The following is a 26089-nucleotide window of genomic DNA, read 5'->3' as shown; positions in this document are numbered from 1 at the left end:
TGTGGCATAACCTAAAATTCATGTGTTTGTTAGTTTTACTGTTGTGTGGTCAACTGGAAAAGTATACTTAATCCCAAATTTAAATGAAAGCTTTAAAAGTGACTAAATAAGCCCTATTATAAAAGCAACGCAGGGGCGCCTGGGTGGCTCAGTGGTTGAGCATCCATCCTTGGCTCAGGTCATCATCCAGGGGTCCTGGGATTGAGTCTCGCATCAGGCTCCCAATAGGGAGCCTGCTTCTCCCTCTGCCTATGTCTCTGCCTCTCTCTGTGTTTCTCATGAATAAACAGATAAAATCTTAAAAATTAAAAAAAAAAAAAAAGGCAATGCAAGTTTTGCACTACAGTCAGGATAAACAGGTCTAGCTAGCAGTGTAAACATAAAATTAGGTTAGGTGCAAAACTGAGAATCTCTGTCCTTACTCTTAATATCATAAGGACGCATTTAATACTAGTTAATTTAATTTTGAAAATAGTGCTTGATATAGAATGACTTATCAGTATTTTATCAGTTTAACTCCTCAATTAAAAATGAACTTGAAAATGAATTTTAAAAGCTACTGAAATTTTCAAGAACTTTTGGAAATTCCTTGAAATTAGAAATTTCATAGGCAAAGAGAGTTTAATAATATAAGGAATTTTCAAAAACAAATAATGCATCCCTCCTTCTTCTCTAACATAGTAAAATGTGATTTGACTAGTGAGTAACATGTTAGTACTACAACCTTTCTTGTATGAGACACTATACTCCAACTAATACATCTATAATTACAAAAACTTTTCAGGAGCTCTATCATATCAGAAATTTATTCTGAACTAGCTAAATCACTGGTTTTCTCAAATCTATCCTTTTGCAGTTTGGTTGAACTAGAATAATACACTTGCTTCTCTAATTCTGATTAGAAATTAGTTTCTGAATTTAAACTTTTGGTTTCACCCCAAGAGAAAGAGATGGATGAATCCTGGGTCTACTGTGAATTAACCTCAAAAAGTAAGCCCTGAGACACCTGGATGGCTCCGTGGTTGAGCGACTGCCTTTGGCTCAGGTCATGATCCCAGGGTCCTGGGATCGAGTCTTGCATCAGGCTCCCCACAAAGAGTCTGCTTCTCCTTTTGCCTATGTCTCTGCCTCTCTCTGTGTGTCTCTCACGAATAAATAAATAAAATCTTAAAAAAAAAAAAAAAAGTAAGCCTTATTGGGACACCTGGATGGCTCTGTTGTTAGAACACATGATTCCTGATCTCAGGGTTGTGAGCTCAAGCCCTGCCATTAGGCTTGGAGCCCACTTTAAAAAAAAAAAAAATACTAAGCCTTATTAAGATTCAGTTTCTTATACATAAAATAGATGTAATAGTTTACATCTCACAGGAATATTGGGATAGAATCTGAAAATATATATAAAGTGTCTGTCACAGTGCGCCTGGCATACAGTGAACATTAAATATTAACTATTATTATTATATTTTTGTTTTCCTTATGTCAGCTTTCTTTTCCCTTAAATTCACTAATCCCAAACTCTGTAAATGCCCACATTAGTTATGCCTCCTCATTTATGATCATGTACAGAACAATAAAGATCTCAATGCCTTTACCAACTCACAACAGACATTAAATTGAGTGCCTCTCATATGCTTAATTCTGCCTATCACCTTTTTGTTTCCAAAGTATCCAGGTGTAGTTTGTAAAGTATTTCATCTTTCTACTCAAAGCTTTCATGATCAGATAAAAGTATGAGTTTCTATCATACACATTTATCCTATTCTTCAAAAAGTATCTTTTATCTCTAACCAATAAACTGTAGCTCATAACAAAACCTCTTCTTTAATAGTCAAGTGACTGATTATTCAATTTTAATAGCTATGCCACTCAATAATTATAGCTGTCATTTGAAAAATGGAATTCTTATACCACTACCATCTTTAGTTTCCAAATAGTTTAATATCATTTTCAAAAATACCAGTAAAGATATGTTAGGTTGCTACAGTTTATGGCTATACAAAATCACAGGTGCACCTGAGATAAAGGAAGTAGCATGGTGAAATACAAAAAAAATAATATAGCTTTTAATTAGCTATACCAGGTCTTTGGATGGCTACCTTCTATAACCTTTAGGAAAAGGCTACAATTGTGATTCATCTCTTTTTCCTGAGGGTGACACTCAAAATTTTCCTTCTTACTAGAGCCTATATGCCTCCTTTCATGAAGTTTAGCTATCCTAAAATCCATGGAGTTGGAACAAGTCACATTTCCCCCTAAATTGTCCCACACCACCCCCAATAAGTATTCTTTTGAAGACCAACTCTCTCAGTAATCTTTCTTAAACTCAAAGATAATTATAAAAAAAGTTCCTTGCAGAGAACACAGAGATTACTCATTAAACCACCGTAATATTACCAACAGTTTTTGCCACCTGTCCCAGGCCTAGGACTTCTCTTAAAATAACTAAGCCATATTCACCCCTTCCCATTTTAAAAATTAACGCAAAGGAACAATTTCTAAACAAAATCATGAAGAAGTTACCTCTTAAATCAGAAGGCATATATTTACTACATACATATTATGTGCTAAATCATATACTAAGGGCTTTGCCTAATTTTACCTTATATAACCTACGTAAAGTCAGTTGGGAAGTAATTATGTAATAGGTGTGAGGGCTGGGGGAAGGAAGTAGTAGTTTTATCTAAGATTCATAAAGAAATTCAGCAAACAGGACCAATGAAATCAACAAGTGATTGAAAGTAAAGTGAGCCATGAATAGGCTGCTTACAGATCAGGAGGTAAATTAAAAACAAAACTGGTCCTTGATAAAGTCCAATCATTGCCATTAATCTCAAGTTTCCTTCTCATTTCTCTTTTTTTGTTCCTTACAATTAATTTGTTGAAAAAAACAAGTTGTGTATCTCAAGGACTTCCCCAAAGCCTAGATTTTACTGACTATATCTCCATGGTATCATTTCGTTTGTTGCCTTATTTCTGTGTTTCCTGTAAACTGGTAGGTAGAGCGAGAAGCTTGATGAGATTCAGGTTCAAGTTCAATTTTTTGGCAGGAATACTTACTAGGTTGAATTGTGAATTTTCATTGAGAGAACTCTAACATCTGGCTGTCTCTCTCTGTGATGTTAGCAGCCACTGATAATCTTTACTTACGTCCAGGAATTCACTACAAAATGCTGATGTTCTAGCGCATCTAGGTGGCTCAGTCCTGTTGAAGTGTCTGTCTTCGGCTCAGGTCACAATCTCAGAAGTCCCCCATCAGTCTCCCTGCTCAGTGGAGAACCTGCTCCTCCCTCTACCACTCCTCCTGCTTGTACTCATGCACACACACCCTCTCTCTCTGTCAAATAAATAAATAAAATCTTAAAAACAAAAACAAAATGGTGATGTTCTATTTATCACTCCTTTTTCATTTATCAACCAAAATACTCCTCACAAAAGAATTTCCTCTCTTCAATTATTTGGTTACATTCAGGTACAGCTGGCTCCTTAGCATACTCCAAAGAAAACTAGTGAGTTGTTTCGTGAACTATCATTATGAACTCATACCTTCTCAACACTAAAATTCATGATAACTGTGAATATGAACTTGTAAATCCTTACTATTTGAAATATTAAATATATTTACTATGCTGTGCCCCCTTGAAATCATAGAAATGGCATTATCAGTATTAAAAATATATTTATCTTATTTTACTAAAAAACTAATTAAACATTTAAAGCCCTGTCATACTACCTAGCTAGCATGCACCACTGTGAAAAAGCAGGATCCTATTCTTACTGACCATTTCTTCACAAAATGCTGAAAGGACATGTCTTTGGTGGTCAAAAATTGCTTACATCCACAATTTTTACTACTTTGATATTAAATCACAATCAGAAGATGCTGATTACATTACTGACGGGGCACCTGGATGGCTCAGTCAGTTAGGAGTCAACTTTTTATTTCAGCTCAGGTCATGATCTCAGGGTCCTAAGATCTATTCCCACAGCAGGCTCTGGCTCTGCACCTAAGCGTGAAGTCAGCTTGGGATTTTCTCTCCCTTATGCCCCTCCCCCTTGCTTGCACCCTCTCTCAATAAATAAGTAAGTAAATAAATAAAATCTAAAAAGACTCAAATCACATTACTGAATGTCAATTCTCCCTGAAAAAGCAGATAGGAATTGATACCCTGGTATAATTTATTTTCCTCACAGATTAGGTGCACCCTTTCCTGCAGCTAACCTCATGAGGCTTTGATCACAGGAACCAATGCAACTTTTCCAGGCAATACTGGCTTTAAACAAAGGCCACCAACCACCACAAACAACAACAAAACAAAACAACAACAAAAACTCCTCTGCTACAGTATGGATTTCTCAGTGATAAACAGTAACACATCTCTATGAAGTGCTGGTATGTTCTCTAAACATCAGTGCTTTCATCCAACTGAAAAACAAAAATTCTGCTAGCGTGCACACATGACAGTAATTGCTTTTCCAGATGGTATGCCTTTGATAAGGGATTTTTGCCAAAAGCTCATTTTACTTTCTCTCCAAGCATAATATTTGCCATTAACTTTGAAACTGGTTTTACAAGCTTCTCACTAGTAGCGCGAGTTGACCTGTTTTCTGCTATGAGAAGGGTAACTGTGAATGATACTTCAGTACTGTGGTCTTCTCTTTCTTTAGCAACAACATTCATTAACCTCACACTGAGTAGCATTATTTTATATAATTTACACACATTTCACTTTTCATCACAAGTCTAAAAAGCAATATTTCTAAGACAAAAATATTAATTCAATTCCTCAGGGTGGCATGAAGTAGAAGAGCCAAAGCCTGTGCTCTTTCCATCATGCTGCAGAGAAAACTGTAGTAAGGGAATACCTATTCTCCTCTTGTTGACATTTGTTTTCAAATGTTTTCATGCGTTTCATTTCCAAAGGGGAAAATGAAAAATACTAATGAAGGATATCACATGCAAATGCCTGTAAATGAGTGGGGAGATATGAGAAATTGAGGAATTAGAGACACTTTCAGTTAAGGATTAAGCAAATAAATTTAGCTATAGGGCACTTTCACAAATAGAACCATAAACAGTTAACAGCTACAACTAAGTAGTCAGCAAATTGATTAGAACTTCCTATTCCCTAATCTTAACTTTTGTTAGGATCTGAACACAGTACTATATTACTTAGAAAGGGCTTCCAAATTTTGACTTTATGTGCTTGTTTTATGATTTTTTTTTTTAAAGATTTTACTTATTTATTCATGAGAGACAGAGAGAGAGAGAGGCAGAGACAGGCAGAGGGAGAAGCAGGCTCCATGCAGGGAACCCGATGTGGGACTCGATCCGGGGCCCCAGGATCACGCCCTGGGCTGAAGGCAGCACTAAACTGCTGAGCCACTGGGGCTGCCCATTATGATTGTTTTTAAACAGGTTTTCAGACGAGTGTATTTAGCTTCCTTGCCCCAAGAGTAAACATTTGAAGTAAAAGATTTCTTCAACTTCATTTATAATGAAGTTATAGAATAATTTATATTCTTCCCTATATCCAAACTATTCTTTGCAAAGCTTGGACTTTCAACTAGTGTTGTTAAGTGTTAGCTGAAAGAAGATATCTTTAAAAAACAAGGGAAATGGTTCTGATAAGACACATTATATATTTAATTATCATTACCATTTGATTCAAAATGATACCAAAAAATTTTGAGGAGTATAATATATCTACTAGCTGCCAAGAACAGTTTTAAAACTTCTTATCGAAGCAATCTAATTCTTCTTCATCTGCTACGTGATTTGAGGTAACTTTACTTTCACAAACATTGCTCAGTTATACCACCTCCTTTAAAAGGTTACATATAACTATAGCAGTCTTGGGATTTTCCAATATCATGGATTCTTACTATTTTACAATTTACTGCGTTACATATTCTTCTTCCAAAACAACAAAATGAAATTAATAATCCTAGTAATAAGTGATAGATTTTTCTCACATTTTCTTCTTTGTAGTCCTCAAGATTAATTTACAAACCTCTATAATGTATACAGAGAATCAACCAACTTTGACCAGATCCCTAAAATAATTATTTTCCATACTTCTTTCCTATTTGGAAAACATAATTAGAAGAAAAAAAAATTTTTTTTAAATAAACACCAACCTAACTATATCTAGTTTGGCATATATGTGATTTTAGAAAAATAGAGTACGGTGTTTGTTTTCTGTTGACACTGTATTTCCTTTGATTGTTTTCAACAATCTTATGTAGTCTTTAAAGTTGGGATCCACCCCATGACTTGGAAGTGTCACTTGGTTCTTTAATTATATATCTCCCTTTCTGGTCTAAGGGAAACTACCCCATCAGATGCCAAAGGTCCTACATGGACAGTCTATGGAGTAAAAGTGATACTTCTTAGTGAATAGAAAACTCTTAATAATAAATTTAGGAGTACAGGAACAAAAAAGTTTCCAAATCAAACTAAAGGACAATCACTAAGATTTCATGTATCACGTGAGCTGACTCTGAGTGCTAAATTCACCTGCTAATCTCAGAGGGTCATGACATAAAATAATTACTAAATTGACATTTATTTATTCCAGATCTTCTAACATAAAATAATTACTAAATTGACATTTATTTATTCCAGATCTTCTAACATAGTTTACTCAGTCTTAATCTGCACTCAGTATATTTATCATTGACATGCATAATTAAATATAAAGATTACCTCCCTTTAAAATCTCGATTTTTTTCTCAACTAGTTTTAAGGGGAAGTGAGTAGGGAAGGGTGAACTATTCTATTTCCCACGGCACCTGGGTGGCTCAGTTAGTTAAACATCTGACTCTTGGTTTCAGCTCAGGTCCTAATCTCAGGGTCATGAGACTGAGCCCTGCATTGGGTTCCACGCACAGTGTGGAATCTGCTTAAGACTCTCTCTCCCTTTCCCTCTGCTCCTCCCCACTGTGCTCTCACACATGCTTGCTCTCTCTAAAATAAATAAGCCTTTAAAAAAAATAAAAGCTAACCACTAACATAAAAACTTCTAAACTTATGAAATCTATATATAGAAACCAACATTATAAAATGACTTCCAATGAGTCAGATTAAAGTAAATTTGTGCCTCAAATACCTTAGAAAAAGTAGAAATCCTAAATCTTGGTGTCTTCATTTGGAACCAAAATTTCCTACTGCATGCTCTTGTTGATGGTCCTTGATTTTATCATCAGAGTGAATTCCAGTTACATTTCCACTAATATGGACAGATCTAAAGTAAGAGAAAGAAGATACATTTAAAACATGACAGACTTTAGATTCTGCTACATAACACTGTTTCCCTGTAAGCATGCAGATTCTTATACAAATGCTTTAGTTGTTCAAGAAAGGCCAATTCTCTTTCTTGTCCCCACTACATATTTTTAAAATTGAGATTAAAGATTAAAGGCTAAATAAATAAAGTTAATAAGAGATCATTAGTTACTAGCTTTCAAAAGTTCAGATCCCTAATGAAAGAACGCAGAGCAAATTGGGCTTTGCGCTGGAATTCCAAGGAGACCAGGACCGTCAACTATCAGCTTACTCATCAGAGGTGCTGACATCACCCAGCAGCAGTGGCCTCAGTAATCTGTTTCAGGTAAAGTGGAACAATAGGAGAGAATGGGATTCCTAGCAGAAGATACCTCAATGTAATGGCTAGCATTCATTACTGGATACTGGCAGTGGGATAGGACAAATTAGATTTTTCTAAACTAATGGGTAGTACTATGTCTTCCCACATTTATCTCAAAGCTAACTCCTAGAGGCACCTGGGTGGCTCAGTTGGTTAAGTCTGCTCTCAGCTCACTCAGGTCATGATCCCAGGGTTGTAGGATTGAGCCTCCGCAACCCCCCCCCCCCAAATCCGGTCAGGCTCCCTGCTCAACACAGAGTCTGCTTCTCCCTCTCCCCCTGCTCCTCCCCCAGCTCATGCATGCTTGTGAATACTCTCCAATAAATAAAATAAAAAATAAAAATAAATAAAAAGCTAACTCCTAACACTGGAGGGACTTAGCAGACATAAGAAATGTGAAACCTATCAGCTTTCATTACTTAAAGCATAACTGGTTTAGGCTTTACCACCAAGGGCTAAGCTTTCTACTAAAATAATATTCCCTTAGATTACAAAGACAGAGTGGATTAGGACCACAGAAATCATTATACCTCAGGTCAATTCAGGAATCTTGCTAGTTAATTCTACCTATGGCTTCCACCCATCACCCTTGGGCTTTACTCAAAACACAAACCATTCTGGCCAACTCACCTCTCCCCTATTTTCATGCCCACAGTGTCTGTCCTCTGTGCTTTCTCACTCACCTCATGGGTTCCCCTACCATTGCCCTTCCTTCCAAACTTTTCCCTGGGGAATTTCTGGAAACCTTTTTTATATAGTGAAACAAATCACCTCTACATCCTCAACCTATCAACGAATGCTTCTTTCAACCACTGGGCTAAATCTGATGCTTAAGAACCCTCTAGAATGAAGGCTAAGGCAGTAGGCACCCTAACTCACAAGCAATCCCATCCCTTCCCTCAGGCTCAGGCCATGTGGTTGTTCTAAACTCTTCTCTTCATCATTCAATACCCCAATCTATCTTTTGTAACCTAGGTCCAGATTTAATCCCTTAGATGCACTCCACCTACTCTCATCTCTCCAGTTAGTAACTGTGCTATATTACAGTCTCGAAATCTTGTTTGCCACCCAAGCTATCAATCTACCTAATATGTTACTTTCTTCTTTCCACTTTACTACCCTCAAATTCCTAATCCTGGTTCAATTTAATCACCTGCTAGGAAGAAAATACCCAACCATGTGGACTGATCCTGCTATAATATAACATTAAAGTCTTCAATTTTTGACACTGAATGTTATCCAGTGAGCCTTTTATATGTCATTAATCAGGTCCTTCCCCCATTACTCACACTGCCTTTCTTTCCAAACTTTTGCCACACTTCATCTTCCAATCCTATGGGGGGGTGGGGTAGGAGAGGAGTTTCTTCATGTTTTCCTTAATTGTTTGTGTAGGTTGTTTACGTTGTGAAAACACTGTTTCTTTCATTCACTGAACATTTTCTCAATTACTGGCTTTTAACATAAAAGTTTTTTCTTTTTAGGTGGCCAGATTTGTCCACCACTGCCTTCTCCATTTCTTTTATATTTCTCTGCTTAGAAAGTTCTCCCCTTTCAATGATAACAGATACATACTCTTGATTTTTACCTTTTTATGGGCTAATTGTTCTAATACTTCATTCCAAAAGATGTATGGAATGAGATTTTACTCTAAACTGTTTTCTGAATTGCCAGCCAGTTTTCCTAAAAACATTCAGTAATTCTTACCATCCTCTGATTTATAAGGTTGCCTACACACACTGTTCCTTTCTGTTTTAAGGGACCATCCATTCCACTACTGAGTCTAGAACTGAAATCTTTCTAATAGTGCTAGAAAGCCATCTTCCTTTCCTTTCCTTTCCCCTTTTCCCTTTTCCCTTTTCTTTCTCTCTCTCTCTCTTTCTTTCTTGATATGTTATTTATTTATTCATGAGAGAGGCAAAGACATAGGCAGAGGGAGAAGCTGGCTCCCTGCAGGGAGCCCGATATGGGACTCAATCCCAGGATCATAACCTGAGCCAAAGGCAGAGATGGTCAACCACTGAGCCACCCAGAAGCCCTGAAAGCTACCCTTCTTACATATTTATTCACCTGGAGTCAGATTCATAAAACATGTTCTTCATAATTTTCTGTGTTCTGCATTTATCTTTTAATTCATAAAATCTGATTTCCATAAAATAAAGGTATCTCACATACAATTTTTATTTCATAGGCCAACATTTTTTGTCAGCTCTGAAGTATTTTTCAGATGTTCCTATTGTCTTTCAAGATTCACACAGTTATGTTTATTACTTTTAGTTTACTTTTTTTTTTTCTAAGATTTTACTTATTTGAGAGAGAATGCAAGCATGGGGTGGGGTAAGCAGACAGAGAGGGAGAAGCAGACTACCTGCTGAGCAGTAAGGCTGATGCAAGGCTCAACTCCAGGACCCTAGGATCATGACCTGAGCTGAAGGTAAATGCTTAGTCTCCTGAGCCACCCAGGTGCCCCCAAAAAAGTCAACTAAAATTTTAACAAATTCTTAAAGACCAAAAGTAGACTCATGTGTCAGTTTGGAATGGCTGGGGATCCAGACACAAGGGGAGTTTATACTCAACTGTAAGTTCTTCTACATGCCTCAACCAGGTGCTCACAAGAAAAATTAAAGGTAAATTAGAGAGAGCCCTGCATCAATGAGGCAAATGAGCAGGAGGTGACAAGTACTGGCCAGAATCCCAGCCTGATGCCCCAACCTTTCCTTAAACACAGAGCAAAAGCCTAGAGCCCCTAGGGGAAGCACAGAAAGACCCTCTCACACTAGGGTCCATGCAAAAATCCGCTGCCTCAGAGGAGGACAGAAGCAAAATGCCTTTGCCTCTGGAGGAGGGGGAGGAAAATAGTGTCAAGCCCCCAGACACAGGCAAAGATACACTGATGCAGGAAAAGTTAGAGGCAAAAAAGAATTCTGCCACTATTGGGGAGGGGGAACAGGAAAAAGTCTTGGACAAAGGATCCTACACCAGTACCAAAAGAGATCAACTACCACGGTGGGGCGGTGGCGGGGTGGGGGGGTGGATATTCTTCCCCATGACCAGCTACAAATGGCAGAGCTTGATTGCCATGTGGGAGAAAGAGGAGAAAAGCTAAGAAAGACCCACCACCAACACCTAGGAACATAGGGCCTGACCAGGATTAACTCTGGACTACAGAGAATCCCATCCTGCCCCACAAGCAACAATAATCACTAGAAGAGGACAATAACATAAAGAGAAATCTCTCTGGTGCACAGATACGCAAATATTGTTGAAAGATGAGGATGGTATAGGAACACAGAAAAATCCTGTAGGATCACGTGCCACACTCTAAACAAAAGGGAACAGGGGGTCCCTGGGTGGCGCAGTGGTTTGGTGCCTGCCTTTCGCCCAGGGCGCAATCCTGGAGACCTGGGATCGAGTCCCACATCGGGCTCCCGGTGCATGGAGCCTGCTTCTCCCTCTGCCTGTGTGTCTCTGCCTCTCTCTCTCTCTCTGTGACTATCATAAATAAATAAAAAAATAAGAAATAAAAAAAAATAAACACAAGGGAACAGCAGCCAACTGTTGGAGAAATTTGAAGCCTGAGGTACAATGAAGGTAATGAGGGTAAAATAATCCAAACCAAGTTCAATTCATGATTAGATTGACTCAACCTCCAACACAAACAGCCTGACAGAAGATCATTGCAATCTCTCCTATTCTTCTGTACACAATGATGAGCTTTAAATCAAAAATTACACAAAAGCAAGAAAAGAAAAAAGCCCTTTGTCAAGAGATAAAGCAATCAACAGAACCAGAAATGATTTTGCTATTGAAACTAACATTTAAAAATAACTATAAGGGATCCCTGGGTGGCGCAGTGGTTTGGCGCCTGCCTTTGGCCTAGGGCGCGATCCTGGAGACCCAGGATCGATTCCCGCGTCAGGCTCCCGGTGCATGGAGCCTGCTTCTCTCTCTGCCTGTGTCTCTGCCTCTCTTTCTCTCTCTGTGACTATCATAAATAAATAAAAATTTAAAAAATAAAAAAATAATAAAAATAACTATAAATATGTTAAATGATCTAGTAGGAAAGATGGACAACATGCACAAACAGATGGACATTTTCAGCAGTGAGATGGAAACTGTAAAAGAAAGGAAAAATATAAAAGATAGAAATAAAAAATATTTTATTAGAGAAAAAAAAATTAAAAAAATAAAAAGAGAAAAAAAATTCCTGAGATGGGCTCAACAGCAGTCTGGACACAGAGGAGGAAAGAATCAGTGAACTTAAAGACAAACAAACATAAATATTTCAAAATGAAACCACAGTTTAAAAAAAGTGAAGGAAAAACACATCTCAGGGCATTCAGGAGTTGTGGAACTTTATCAAAATAACTTCAAACAAATTCCATTCAATTGAAGCTGCAAGAAAAGGAAACAAACAAACAAAAAACAAGATAGAAGAAATATGTAAATAAAGGCCAAGAATTTTTCCAAATCAATCCAAGACAACAAACCAGAGAGCAAAAAATCCTAGAGAATCCCAATCATAATAAGAAAATGTATACACACACAAATATACATGGATATATCACAGCCAAAATACAGAAAAACAAAGATAAAAATCTCAAAGGCAGAGAAAAAAATTACATACAAAGAACAAAGATTAGTATTTCCTTTTCTTCAGGAAGTTACACAAGCAAAAAGACATTAAAGTAGAAAGATAAAAAAGCTGAACATAGAATTCTATAGCCAGAAAATTATTTTTTCAAAAATGAAGAAAGAATTTTTTGACAAATAAAATCTGACAGAATTCACTGCCTGCAGACACCAAAAACGTTAAAGGTAGTTCTTTCAGCAGGAATGAAAATTACCAGGTAAAAATGTGAATCTACAAAAAGGAATTATGAGGATTATAAAGAAAAGGTAAATATAAAAGCCTTTTTTAATTTTTATTCATTTTAGAAGGTTATATAAGAACACAAAAAGTAATAATGTATTGTGGGATTATTAACATACATAGAAGTAAAATTTGTGACAACATAAAGAGGGAAGGTAGAAAATTATATATATATGCTCGTAAGATGATCATGTGACACATAAAGTAGTAATAATGTTACATAAATAAAGATTGCCAAAGAGCCAGAGTGGCTCAGGCCCTTAAACTTTTGCCTTCAGCTCAGGTCATGATACCTGGGTCTCAGGATGAGCACCATTTCAGGCTCCCTGGTTCAGCAGGGTGTCTAATTCTCCCTCCTCCTCTGCCCATCTCCCTGCTCCTGTACTCATGCACTCTATGTCTCTTCTCCTCTCCTCACTCAAATAAGTAAATAAAATCTTTTTAAAAATAAATAAGTAAATAAATACTGTCATAAGTTAAAGTTCTATCTTTTAAACCTTAAACTAGTGGTTCTCAAACAGGGGGGGAATTTTACTCCCTCAGGGACATGAAGCAAACTCTGGAAACTTTTTTTTTTAGAGAGAGGGAGGGCACATGTATACAAGTTAGGGAGAGGGAAGGGGGGCAGAGGTAGAAGGAGAGAATTATTTTTTAATTAAGTATTTATTCATGAGAGACACACAGAGAGAGGCAGGGACATAGGCAGAAGAGAAGCAGGCTCCCCAACCAGGGAGCCCGATGCAGGTCTCATCCCAGGACCCTGGGATCACGACAAAAACAAAAAGTAGATGCTCAACCACTGAGCCACCCAGGTGTCCCAGAAGGAGAGAATCTTAATCAGGCTTCATGCCCAGTATGGAGCCCTACACAGGGCTCAATTTCACAACCCTGAATGATCATGACCTGAGCTGAAATCAAGAGTTCACCACATAACCAACTGAGCTACCCGGGTACCTTGGAAACATTTTTTGTTGTCACACCTAGGGGGGGAAGTGGTTGCTACTGTCATTTAGTCAACAGAGGCCAGAGATGCTGCTGAAAATCCTATAGTGCATACAGGATATCCCCTCTGGTCCCCAACAGCAAAGAATTATCCAACTGAAAATACCAATAGTGCCAAGGTTGAGAAACCATGACTTAGAGCAACTGCTACAATATATATGTATGTATACATATATATGTATATGTATATGTATATGTAAAAACATTCATGTATACATCTATATATGTGTGTATACATAGACATATAACCATATATACAGAATAAGCCAAGAGTTATTACATAAAATTACTTTATAATTATAAAATTATAAATTTAAAATTTATAATTATAATTTATAATTACAATTATTTTATAATTTACATACATAAATTATGAAAAAGGACTAATTCAAAAGAAGGCAGAAAAAAAGGAAAAAGTAAATTTAAAATAGTCAGAAATAGAAAACTAACTGGGATGCCTGAGTGGCTCAGTTAAGCATCCGACTCCTGATTTCAGCTCAGGTCACAATCTCAGAGTAAGATCAGGCCGAACATCAAGCTCTGCACTGGGCGTGAAGCCTGCTTAAGATTCTCTCTCTCTCCCTCTCCCCCTTCTTGCCCCTCCCCACTTCTACTCCATTTCTCTCTTAAAAAAAAAAATTTTTTTTTTAAATAGAAAACTAGCAAGATAGATTTAAATCGGGGATCCCAGGGTGGCTCCCTGGTTTGGCGCCTGCCTTTGGCCCGGGGCGCGATCCTGGAGACCCGGGATCGAGTCCGGCATCGGGCTCCCGGCATGAAGCCTGCTTCTCCCTCTGCCTGTGTCTCTGACTCTCTCTGTGTCTATCATAAATAAATAGATAAATCTTAAAAAAAAAGATTTAAATCCATATTTATCAATGATTATATAAATAAAATTATCTAAACATCTAATTAAAGGGTAGAGATTATCAGATCAAAAATGAAACCCAATTGTATGCTAGCCACAAGACACTTACGCTACATAAAGGAACAATTCACCCAAAGACATAGCAATCCTAAATGTATTTTCACTTAAACACAGCTTGAAAATAAATGAAACAAAATTTAATAAAACAGGAGATTAGACAAATCCACAATTACAGCTATAGACCTTACTACTCCTGTGTTATTAATCAACATAATAAGAAAATAGAAAACCATTAACATACAGAAGAGTTGCAAATACTATCAACTGACTTGACCTAATTGGACATTTACAGAACATCCTACACAATGAGAGCAGAATATATATTATTTTCAAGGGCACATGAAACATTCACCAAGAAAGACCATATTCTAGGCTAGATAATGAACCTCAAGATATTTAAAAGACTTTAAGTCAAATAATGTATTTTCTCTAGCCAAAACAGAATTAAATCAGAATCAAAAACTGACAGATAAAGAATTATCAAGGGTTAGGAATTAAACAACACAGTTCTAAATATCCCAAGGGTCAAAGAGTAAGAGAAATCTTTGAATATTTTTTAACTGAATGAAACTTAGAACATATCAAAATTTGTGGGATACCTCTAAAGCAGTTGTTAGCAAACTCGGAGCATTAAATGCTTATATTAGAAAACAAGCAAAGTCGAATCAATAATGTAAGTCCTTCTTAGAGAAGTAGAAAAAGAAGAGTAAATTAAACACAAAGCAATTAGAAGGAAGAAATGAAACTGAAAACAAAAAACAATAAAGAAAACCTATGAAACTGAAATCTAGTTCTTTAAAACATTCGACAAAATTGGGCAGCCCGGGTGGCTCAACAGTTTGGCGCCGTCTTCGGTCCAGGCCCTGATCCTGGAGTCCCGGGATCGAGCCCCAGGTCAGGCTCCCTGAATGGAGCCTGCTTCTCCCTCTGCCTGTGTCTCTGCCTGTGTCTCTGCCTCTCTCTCTGGGTGTCTCTCATGAATATATAAACATATCTTTGAAAAAAAAATAAAACATTCTACAAAATTGAATAAACTTCCGACCAGAATGATCAAGAAAAAAAGAGAGAAGCTACAAATTACTTATATCAGGAATGAAAAGGGAACATCGTTAGAGAGCTTATAGGTATTAAAAGGATAAGAGAATATTATGAATAACTTATGGCAATAAATTTTATTACTTCCATACCAATTTCTTGAAAATTTGAAGACAAACTACCAAGTTCATTAAAAGAAGAAATCAGATTATAAGAATAGTTCTTGATATACTAAGGACAATTTAATTCATAATTTAAAACCTTTCCATGAAGAAAGCTATATGACAAGTGGCTTCCTTGGTAAGAAAGCCAAGTATCTAAGAAAGTTGTATCGTATTACATAAACTCTTGCAGAAATACATAAGAAGAAAACATTTCTCAATTCATTTTAATAGCACTATTCATAAATTTTAGCACTACTCTGACACAAAAATAATTTTAAGAAAAGTAAACTATAGGCTAATATCCTTTCATGAACACAGACATAAAATATCTTAACCAAATATTAGAAAAATAAATCCAGCAACACATAAAAAGAAATATGTATCATGACCAAATGGACTTTATCCCAGGAATGCACTATTAATATTAGATCAATATATGAAAAAGAATCACCAATGAAATTCACCCTAACAATGGATTAAAACATAAATGATCATCTTAATATATGAAAAAATATATTAGAAAAAGCCCAGTCATTCATGATTCAAAACTCTCAGAAAACTAGGAACAGAAGGGAACGTCCTCAGCCTAGGACATGAATCTATAACAAATCACAGCTAATATACATAATCATGAAAAACTAAATGCTTTCCCTCTAGGATCAGGAATAAGGCAAGAACATCTGCTCTCACCACTCCTACTCACTGTACTGTACTTTCAGTACAATACAAGAAAAATAAATAAAAGCCCAGAGATGAAAAAAAAAATTAAAACTGTCTTTTTTCACAAAAGACAAGACTGTCTATATAGAGAATCTCAAAGAATCTATTACTGAAAGTAAAAAAAGAATTTAGCAAAATTGCAGAACACAAAGTCAACACATAAAATTCAACTGTATTTCTATACAGTAGCAATGAATAATTACAGATAAACAAACAGCAATTATATTAACATAAAAAATTTAAGATAAATATAACAAAATAAATGGAAGATTTGTGTGCTCAAACATATGAAAGTCTGAGTGAAATATCAAGGACCTCAATAAATGGAGAAATACTGTTTTCAAATATCAGATCCATCAATATTGTTAAAAATAGCAATTCTTCAATATTTATAGATTTAACCTAAGTCCCAATTAAAATCCCAGAAGATTTTTTTGGTTAAAAATTCACAAGCTGATTCTAAAATTTATATGGAAATGCCAAGAATCTAGAATATTCAAAACAATTTTGAAAAAAAAAGAAAGAAGAACAAAGTTGGAAAACCTACACTACCTGATTTCAAGACTTTCTATTAAAGCTATAGTTATCAAGACACTGTAGTTTTGGCATAAGGATAAAGATACATATCCAGGGAACAGATCTACAAATTTACAGTCAAATGACTATCAACAAAAGTACCAGGGTAATTCAATGGAAAAAAAAAAATGTCTTTGTAACAAATGCTGCTGGAACAATTGATAATTTATATGGCGGAGAAAAAAGAACCTTAACTCATACCTCACATCTTATACAAAAAAGTAATAGACCTAAATATTTTAAAACGCAAATCTATAAAACTGCCAGAGGAGAACATAGGAGAAAATTTGAGAACGCTAGGTTAGCCTAGGAGTTGTCAAACTTTTTTGCAAAAGGTGAGTATTTTAAGCTTTATAGGCTATTCAGTCTCTATTGTATTCAACTGTATAGGCTGTATGCCTATAGCATGAAAGCAGCCATAGGCAATATGTAAGCAAACGGGCATGGCCATTTTCCAACAAAACTTTACTTAGAAAAATAAGCAGTGGGTTAAATCAGCTGTAGTCTGCCAACCCAAGTGAGGCAGAGTTCTCAGGTGTGACAGAAAAAGCACAAACTATGAAAGAAAAAAACTGATATATCAGAGTAAAACAAAATTTTTAAATTCTGCTCTTCAAAAGACAGTGTTAGGAAAGTCAGGTCACAAACTTGCAGAAAGTACCTGCAAAACATTTCCTAAAGAACTTGTTTTGGGAACATAAAGAACTTTTCAATATAGTAAGACAATAAGCAATCCAGTAAAAATAATGGCCAGAGATTTTGAACAATGCTAAAATGACAACTCTAACAAGCAGTCTCATTACTTGCTACGTTTGTTTAATCTTTCCTACTGGCCTTTAGGCTCCCTGAATCTAGACTACTCCTGTCTGAATGGAACATCTAACATTCCAGCTTACACATACACACACACACACACACAAAAAAAAGAAACAAAGCTATCAGAGCATTTCTGAAGTTAATGTTTAGAGTAGTTAGTATATGTACCTGACACAAAAAGTGAACTGTCCTAAAGAATTACGGTAAATAGAAATTTTCCCCCAATCATCCTATTCTTTCTTTATTAAGTATTCATAGGTATTCTATACATATAAAAACATTTACATACTTTTTTAATAAAAGTGGTGGCTTACTTACAGAGTTTCTCATTATGATTTTTTAATTTAATGTAACTTAGATTTTTTGTTTTTAAAGATTTGGAGGTTTTTAAAAAGATTTTATTTATTTATTTATTTGAGAAAAACCGTAAGTGCAGAGAGGGGCAAAGGGAGGGAAAGAGGGAGAAGCAGGCTCCTCACTGAGCAGGGAGCCAGCCCTACACTGGCTCAATCCCAGGACCCTGAGAATTGAATGCCTGAGCCACCCAGGCATCCCTAATACACCTTAGAGTTTACTTCACATCACCCCTTTTAGAATTCCCTCATACCCTTAACAATTTCATAATATATGAATATATCATTATTTATTTAACCAGTCTCTCATTGATGAGAAACAATTCTTATTGTTTCAGTATTGACAATGCTGTAAATAATATCTATATACTTATGAAGTGGAATTACTAAATCAAAGGGTATCTTGATTTTAAATTACAATAGCCTTTGCTAGACTAGACTCCACAAGTTTATCAGAACTTAAAAATAATATATATGGAAATTGTCAGTAAATCTTCTAAATCAGGAAAACTAAAAATAAAGCAGAGAATTCTCATAACAGCTCTGAAGAAAGAAGTTTTGAAGACTTTTAACTCTAAATAATCCAAGATACTCATTAATCCAAGATAAATGTATACAGATTGATGAGAATTGTAAGCCCTAGCATGACCCCTGTCCATTATCCTGAAATCTTTCCTTTTAAATTAAGGTAATAACTTTTATTTAATATTTATAGCCTTGCTAATTTCTAAGAGAACTTGGATTGGTTACAAGTTAAAATGTAAGGTAAAGAGGATTCATGACAATAAAACTATATTAATAAAATTAAAAATTAGACACTGCAGCAGTTGGTATGGGCACATACTACCCTCTAGAGATGGCTGCCATTGATTCCTTCTCTCCCTTGTGCACATGTCACTCAGTTCATCAAGAGACAGGGCTAAAGTGGGGGAGGGGGGTGCCTAGCTGGCTCAGCTGAAAGAGCATGTGACTTGGTCTTGGGTCATGAGTTCAAGCCCATGTCGGGTGTAGAGATTACTTAAATTTAAAAAAAATACTTCAAAAAAAAAAAAAAAAAAGGGAGAGAGAGATGGGACTTATTTCCCAGCTCCTTAAATCTTGGTTGGCCTTGTGACTTGCTCTGACCAACAGGATGTGGTGAAAGTGATGTTCTTAAGCTCTAGAAACCAGAAATTTGGCAGCTTCCCTTTTTTTCTCATTTAGAAGCTAGAAGCCATCTACCTTGTGTCAAAAAGAAATCCAACTACCCTGAAACTATGCTGTGGAAAGGCCATATGCTGTAGAAAGGCCATATGGAGATAGGTCAAAGTGCCAGGCACGTGACAAAACCTTCTCAGACTGTCCAACCCTGTTCAGCTAACAGCTGATTGAGAGATCCCAGCTAAAGTCACATAGAACAGAAGAATCCCCTCGCCAAGCACTAGCCAATTCCTGATCCAGAGAACTGTAAAAAGAACAAATCAAGGTTATTTTAAGATATTAAGCTTGGGGGTAATTTGTTATATGACAGTTGGCAACTGAAACAGACACTATAAAGATCATGACATCAGCAAATTATAAACACTGAGTGTCAAATTTGGGTCTATTGTTTTCTAGGTTGTAAGTTTTTAATTTTGGATTAAGAAGAAAACATAAATTTTGTATCTGAACCATAAGCACCTGTATAAAGAACAAACCTAGGAGACTACAGTTTCAAATACAATTTTAGAAAATACACATTATTCAAATGATGTTTCTTACAGGTAGATTCTATACAGACAGATAGTATATCATTAAATCAGAACTCAGTAACAGGCATTTTCACGTCAAGGGAGACTGAGATGACTTGGTCCTGATACTTTTGTTCTATAAAAACTTAATACAAAAAGGACGCCTTGTGCTCTCTTCAGCAGCACATATACTAAAAAGGACACCTGGGTGGCTCAGCAGTTGGGCTCTGCCTTTGGCTTAGGGCGTGATCCCGTGTCCAGGGATGGAGTCCCGTATCAGGCTCCCCTGCGAGAAGCTTCTCCCTCTGCCTATATCTTTGCCTCTCTTAATACAAGAAACTAGATGATGGGGCGCCTAGGTGCTTCAGTTGGTTAAGCGTCTTCGGCTCAGGTCATGGTCCAGGGTCCTGGGATGAAGCCCCGCATGGGGCTCCCTGCTCAGCTGGGAGCCTGCTTCTTCCTCTTCCTCTGCCCCTCCCGCTTGTTCATTCTCATTTCTCTCTCTCTCTCTCAAATAAACAAACAAAATCTCCAAAAAAGTTTTTTTAAGAAACTAGATGAATACAACATTAAGATTGTCATTATACTATCTTACATTTTTTATATTGTGAGCTTTTGATAGACACTAAGTAGCTATCAGTTTGTGATTAAATCTTCTAATAAGTACACACAGAATAATACTCTGTAAGGTTGGTTAAAGTCAGAGACATATAAATTAATAGCCAAACAATCTACCTTCCCCCTAGAACTGGTCCCACTGAGATCACCAATTTCTTTAACGCTGCAGCCCATGAGAATTCCTTGGTCCCTGCCTTATTTAATCTTAAACAGCATCCAAACAAATAAGCATTCCTTTTTAGTCCTAAGTGCAGCCACATTCAAGAACAGGGAATTAGGTTCTACCTCCTTGAGGAAGGGAAGTGTGTATAAATTACTTTGAATTCTTCTGTACTGGGTAAATAAATAAGTAGGGGCACTTATTTATTCAGTCACTTCTTTTAATCAGTATGGACTTAGGGATATTTATTTTATACTCTGGGTTACAATCCAATAGTATGTTATTTATTTTGTTGTTCAAATTGTTCCTGCTAAGGCCTCTGGAAGTTCTTTCCAGCTGCCTCCTGTATCATTTTGCAAGCCCCTACATTTTGGGATTTTGAATATATTCAGCACTATAAAATGTTTAGGGTATATGTTGCATATTCCTGCCCCACTCCCAGAATGAGCTATTTTCCAAGGAGCCTAGTTCTTTTTATTGTAGAACAGTATTAAAAACTAAGATCTGAGTACTAAGTGTGCTTGTGCTACCAGGGTACCATTGCTTCTAGGCCTTCTCAGTAGATAGAGCAAAGAAATATATGTATATGTACTACACCATTTATACATACATATCTATAATCATTTATCTATATTAAGGCTAAACATGAGTTTCTACTGATGTCTCGAAGTCTAATACAATACTACATGGTTCGTTCTAGCCTTTCTCTTGCCCAGGGCTATCTGTAACTTCACTCTCCAAAAGTGAGAAACTTGGCTCCCACTGTTTACCACCCATTCATTTGTTTGTTTAATACCAATATACACATACAATGGTTTCAGAATTGTTAGTCCACACGCTCTTGGATTTTTGTCTTACTTTTTTTGTCAATCTTCTAAAAGTCTTATTAGAAGAATCCTCATTGGGGATCCCTGGGTGGCTCAGCGGCTTAGCACCTGCCTTTGGCCCAGGGCAAGGTCCTGGAGTCCTGGGATCGAGTCCCGCGTCGGGCCCCCAGTGTAGAGCCTGCTTCTCCCTCTGCCTGTGTCTCTGCCTCTATGTCTATCATGAATAAATAAATAAAAATCTTAAAAAAAAAAAAAGACAAAGAATCCTCATTTTCAATATATGTGTTCCTAAGGTCTCTCACCTAAATCATGTCTTCCCTCCTTGCACATTCTACATGGGTGACCTTTCACATATGTGACTTTAGTTACCTTCCAAATCTCTAGCCCAGAGCCCTCTTTAAATCCACTTATCTATCTTTTGGATTGGGACCTCAAACTGAACTCATCATCCTTCCTTAATCATCTTCTCTGCGGTTTCCCTACTGAATGGCATCATCATCACGTACCTCTTGCACAAGCCAAAAATTTAAGATCACGTCTGTTCTCTTCCCTCTACATCTTCCTAATATCCAACCAAAGCCTAAATCTTTCTCAAATACCTCCACTACTCATCATCCCATGATCCTATCATAGCCAACCCAGTATTGCCTCTGACCCAGAAATATTTGTTAGAACAAATAAATAAGAACTCTCTAAGTGATCTTACCAACTTCAATTTTACCAGGCTCTAATCTAATATTCTCCATACTATAGCCTTAGTGATCTTCCTAAAAAACAAACCAGATCACATCACTTTTTCATGATTAAAATATTTTAATAATTCCCCATTCCTCCCAAGATAATACCCAACTGCTTTGACTTTGTTTCCAAGGTTCTGTGTGATACTGTCCCTAGGTACCCCTCTGGTCTCATCTGTTCATTTTTCCCACTTTGTACGCTCGATGACTCAACTAATCTGAAATCTTTTCAATTTCTCTCTCCTGTATTCTTGTATACATACTACACGTATATACATTTGTCTCAACACAGATGTTCCCTCTTCAAGAAACCAGCTCCTGATCTATGCTCATGTTCCACTCTGCAGTTTTTCCACTGTAGGAGCATTCATTGCACTACACTGTACCTACCTGGTTATTTCTTGTATCACTTGCTAGACTCTGAGCTCATGGTCCTGCATCCTCGCGCCGGGGGGATGGGGGTCCGGCAAAGGGCAAAATTCACATGACTTTGTTGTTTTACTGTATCCTGAGAGCCAAGCTCTCTATCTAGTACACAGTACCTAGTACACAGTAGGAACACAATAGATGCTTAAAATACTTTTGAGTTTGTTTTTGCTATTTCTGTGGCTTAGTTTTAATGACTTTTTCACAAGTAATCAGAACTAAATATCTTGTATGGTACAGTTTCATATTAATCTGTTAAATTTACTGATTATATTATTGACACTTTGTTTTGAAAAAGATACAAAGACAGTATTATTTCTGAAATAGTATCTGTCTGGAAATCTCTATTTTGCCTTTATATGTAAATGACAGTATGGTAAAGTATAAAACTCTGAGTTTATATCCTTTTCTCTTACACTGTAGATATTGCTGTAGTTACCAAACTCCAAACCAAGAACCAATACAAATTGGTGATGAAATTTTCACTACTCTCCACCCAGTAAAATCAATAAAAGTGACTGTTGCTCACCCTAAAACAAAAATTGTTTGCTTTATATTTCATGCCTTTATTTAGTCAAAAAATCTTTGATAATTTATGTTAATCACTCAAGTTTTCTATCAGCATTTTATTGGCCCGTAAATCCAAAGGTCTGGAATTCTCTGTTTTAGCATTATCTTAACTAAAAGACTAGATTCCAATCTGATTATCTTTTCTTTGAAAATCATTTTTTTCCTCCTCCCTGAATACTTTTGGAATTTTCTCTTATCCTTGAATGTCAGAAACATGACTAGTATAATCACTCATTTCTGCCATTTGGAGAGTTCTTTTTAAAATGTAAGTCATCAGTTTAGCAATATTTTCAACACACACTTTTGAGTATTTCTTGATTATTTATACATCATCTGTTTTTTTTTTTCCTTCTAGAACACTCAATTTATGTATACCATGTCTTTTGGATCTATCTCCTGTGCCTATTATCTTTTTTGTCATGCTCCATTCTTTACATAACTCTGAAACATCATTTGAACTCATGTTCTAATTGACTAATATGATTTCCTAAATATGCAGTTACTTTTCACTATTATTACTTATTTTAGTTCAAAATTAACGATTTTGTTTTCCAAAAACCTTTTCCTGTTTTCTGGATGCCCACTGTTTGTGACAATTTCCTCTTAAATTTCACTAAGTCTAAGAATTTCAGTTTTTTATATCTGGCACAGAGTCCTAACTACTTTGCAGAGAGCTACCTGCTATAAAAATTTAAATTATTCCTTCATTCCTTCTTTTGAACTGCTGAGTCTTATCTCCTATAATTTTTGTTTGCTCATACCTACAGAAAAGATGGCCATGTATTTTCAGAATCAAGCTGAGAAAAGCTCTCTTAAAAACTACTTATGAGGGATCCCTGGGTGGCGCAGCAGTTTAGTGCCTGCCTTTGGCCCAGGGCGCGATCCTGGAGACCCGGGATCGAGTCCCACATAGGGCTCCATGTGCATGGAGCCTGCTTCTCCCTCTGCCTATGTCTCTGCCTCTCTCTCTCTCTCTCTCTCTCTCTGTGACTATCATAAATTTAAAAAAAATTAAAAAAAAAAAAAACTACTTATGAGGGACACCTGGGTGGCTAAGCGGTTGAGTGTCTGCCTTTGATTCAGGGCATGATCCGGGGGTCCGGGATCAAGTCCCACATTGGGCTCCTGCAGAGAGCCTGCCTATCCCCCTGTCTGTGTCTCTGCCACACTCTCTCTCTCTCTGTCTCTCATGAATCAATAAATAAAATCTTTTTTAAAAAAATCACTTAGATGAGTGTTAAAATGTTTTTTAGAAAATCTTCCCTTAAGGTCAAATCTGAAAACCAAAACCAGCTGAGGCCACAATATCTCCGACTGCTAAGGTTGGCCTCAGTAACAGCCTTAATCCAGTCTGGGGACTAGCCCTCTGTGTTAGTTTAAAGTAGGCACACAAATACCTGTGGCTGACAGAAAAGAAACATTTATTTTTCTGTCATATAAGACATCTTCTGGAGGTAGGAATATCAGGATGGACTGACCGCTTGCTAGTCACCATCAACTCCTCCCTGCTCTATCTTTTCTCTCTGCCAGCCTTACCCCATGGCATCTACTCTCAAAGTCATCTCGCGGTCAAAAAATGATCATGGCACCTCCAGAAATCACATCCATGTCCCAGGCAGAAAAAAGGAAGAGACAAGAGTTCCTTCTGAGGCTTCCCGGATGACTCTCTCTCTTTAAAGAGCTTTCCTAGAAGCCATACCCTTAGACTTCTCTTTACAACTGCTAGGAAATATTTTATAGTTGGCCTTAAAGATGTATCCACACAACAGCAATAATGTTATTATGAATGAAAGGGAGAACAGATACTGGGTTGACCACCAGCACTCTCAACCCTATCATTTTTCTCTCTCTCTTTTCTTTTTTTAAAGATTTTATTTATTTATTCATAGAGACACAGCTAGAGAGAGAGAGGCAGAGACACAGGCAGAGGGAGAAGCAGGCACCATGCAGGGAGCCTGATGTGGGACTCGATCCCGGGTCTCCAGGATCACGCCCTGGGCTGCAGGCGACACTAAACCGCTGCACCGCGGGGGCTGCCCTTTTCTCTTTCGTGAACAAGATTCTAGTTTGCCAACATCCCTCTTAATATGAAGTCAAACAATAGATGTTATAGGTATTGCACCAGGGCAGGATAATTTATTCTTCCTGTAATATAACTTCAATTAATGTATTTTAAGGTTACTCAAACTTTTCCAAAAGTCATATTAAATTTCTAATTACCTAAAATGTGCTTTTGGGGGGCACTTGTGTGGCTCAGTCAGTGAAGCATTCAATTCCTGATCCCAGCTCAGGTCTTGATCTCAGGGTCATGAGTTCAAGCCCCACACTGGGCTCTGCACTGGGCATAGAGTCTATTTAAAATAATAATTTTTTAAATGCACTTTTTTTTTGCGACAATTATTCCAAATGGGATTTTGGAACTAGATGTATCTGTGCAATTAATTTTCAATGACTCTTAATTGAACATCTTCAGTGTGACACTGTGGTCAAGTTAAAGGCACAAAAAGACGTTGAAAGACTTGTGGTATCAAGTAGCTGAGGAGACAGAGCATACAAATAAATGAACAAAAAAGGTAAGATATCACATAAATCCTTCCAAAAAAAGAAAAGAGAAAATAAGTGTCAACAAAAATGTAGAGCTGGGAGAAATGTTTAAGAATGAAATAGGAGGGATGACTGCATGGCTCAGCGGTTGAGTGCCTGCCTTCAGCCCAGGACGTGATCCCGGAGTTCCTTCCGGGATCGAGTCCCACACTGGGCTCCTTGCATGCAGCCTGCTTCTCCTTCTGCCTGTGTCTCTGACTCTCTCTGTGTCTCTCATGAATAAATAAAAAAAAAAATCTTATTTAAAAAAAAAAAAGAGTGAAATAGGAGAAGGTAAAAGGAGAAAATGAGAGAAACCCCCTGACAATGTTTGTAAGAAGCTACAAAG

The 26089-nt window shown here is 36.8% G+C and overlaps 1 protein-coding gene across 9 annotated transcripts in view; it reads right to left on the bottom strand.

Annotated features, from left to right (window-relative positions):
- The window catches only part of NCOA1 (nuclear receptor coactivator 1), a 244671-nt gene that overhangs the window by 180476 nt on the left and 38106 nt on the right, over window positions 1–26089 (bottom strand). For all 9 annotated transcript variants that reach the window (XM_049096135.1, XM_049096138.1, XM_049096136.1 and 6 more), the window contains exon 2: window positions 7110–7244. The gene's annotated coding sequence lies outside the window, so the exon portion shown is untranslated. The remainder of the gene's footprint in view (window positions 1–7109; window positions 7245–26089) is intronic.

Source organism: Canis lupus, chromosome 17 (assembly GCF_003254725.2).
Source record: "Canis lupus dingo isolate Sandy chromosome 17, ASM325472v2, whole genome shotgun sequence".
Lineage (NCBI taxonomy): Eukaryota > Metazoa > Chordata > Mammalia > Carnivora > Canidae > Canis > Canis lupus.
The sequence above is the reverse complement of the archived record's forward strand: the minus strand, read 5'-3'. Positions and strand labels throughout refer to the sequence as shown.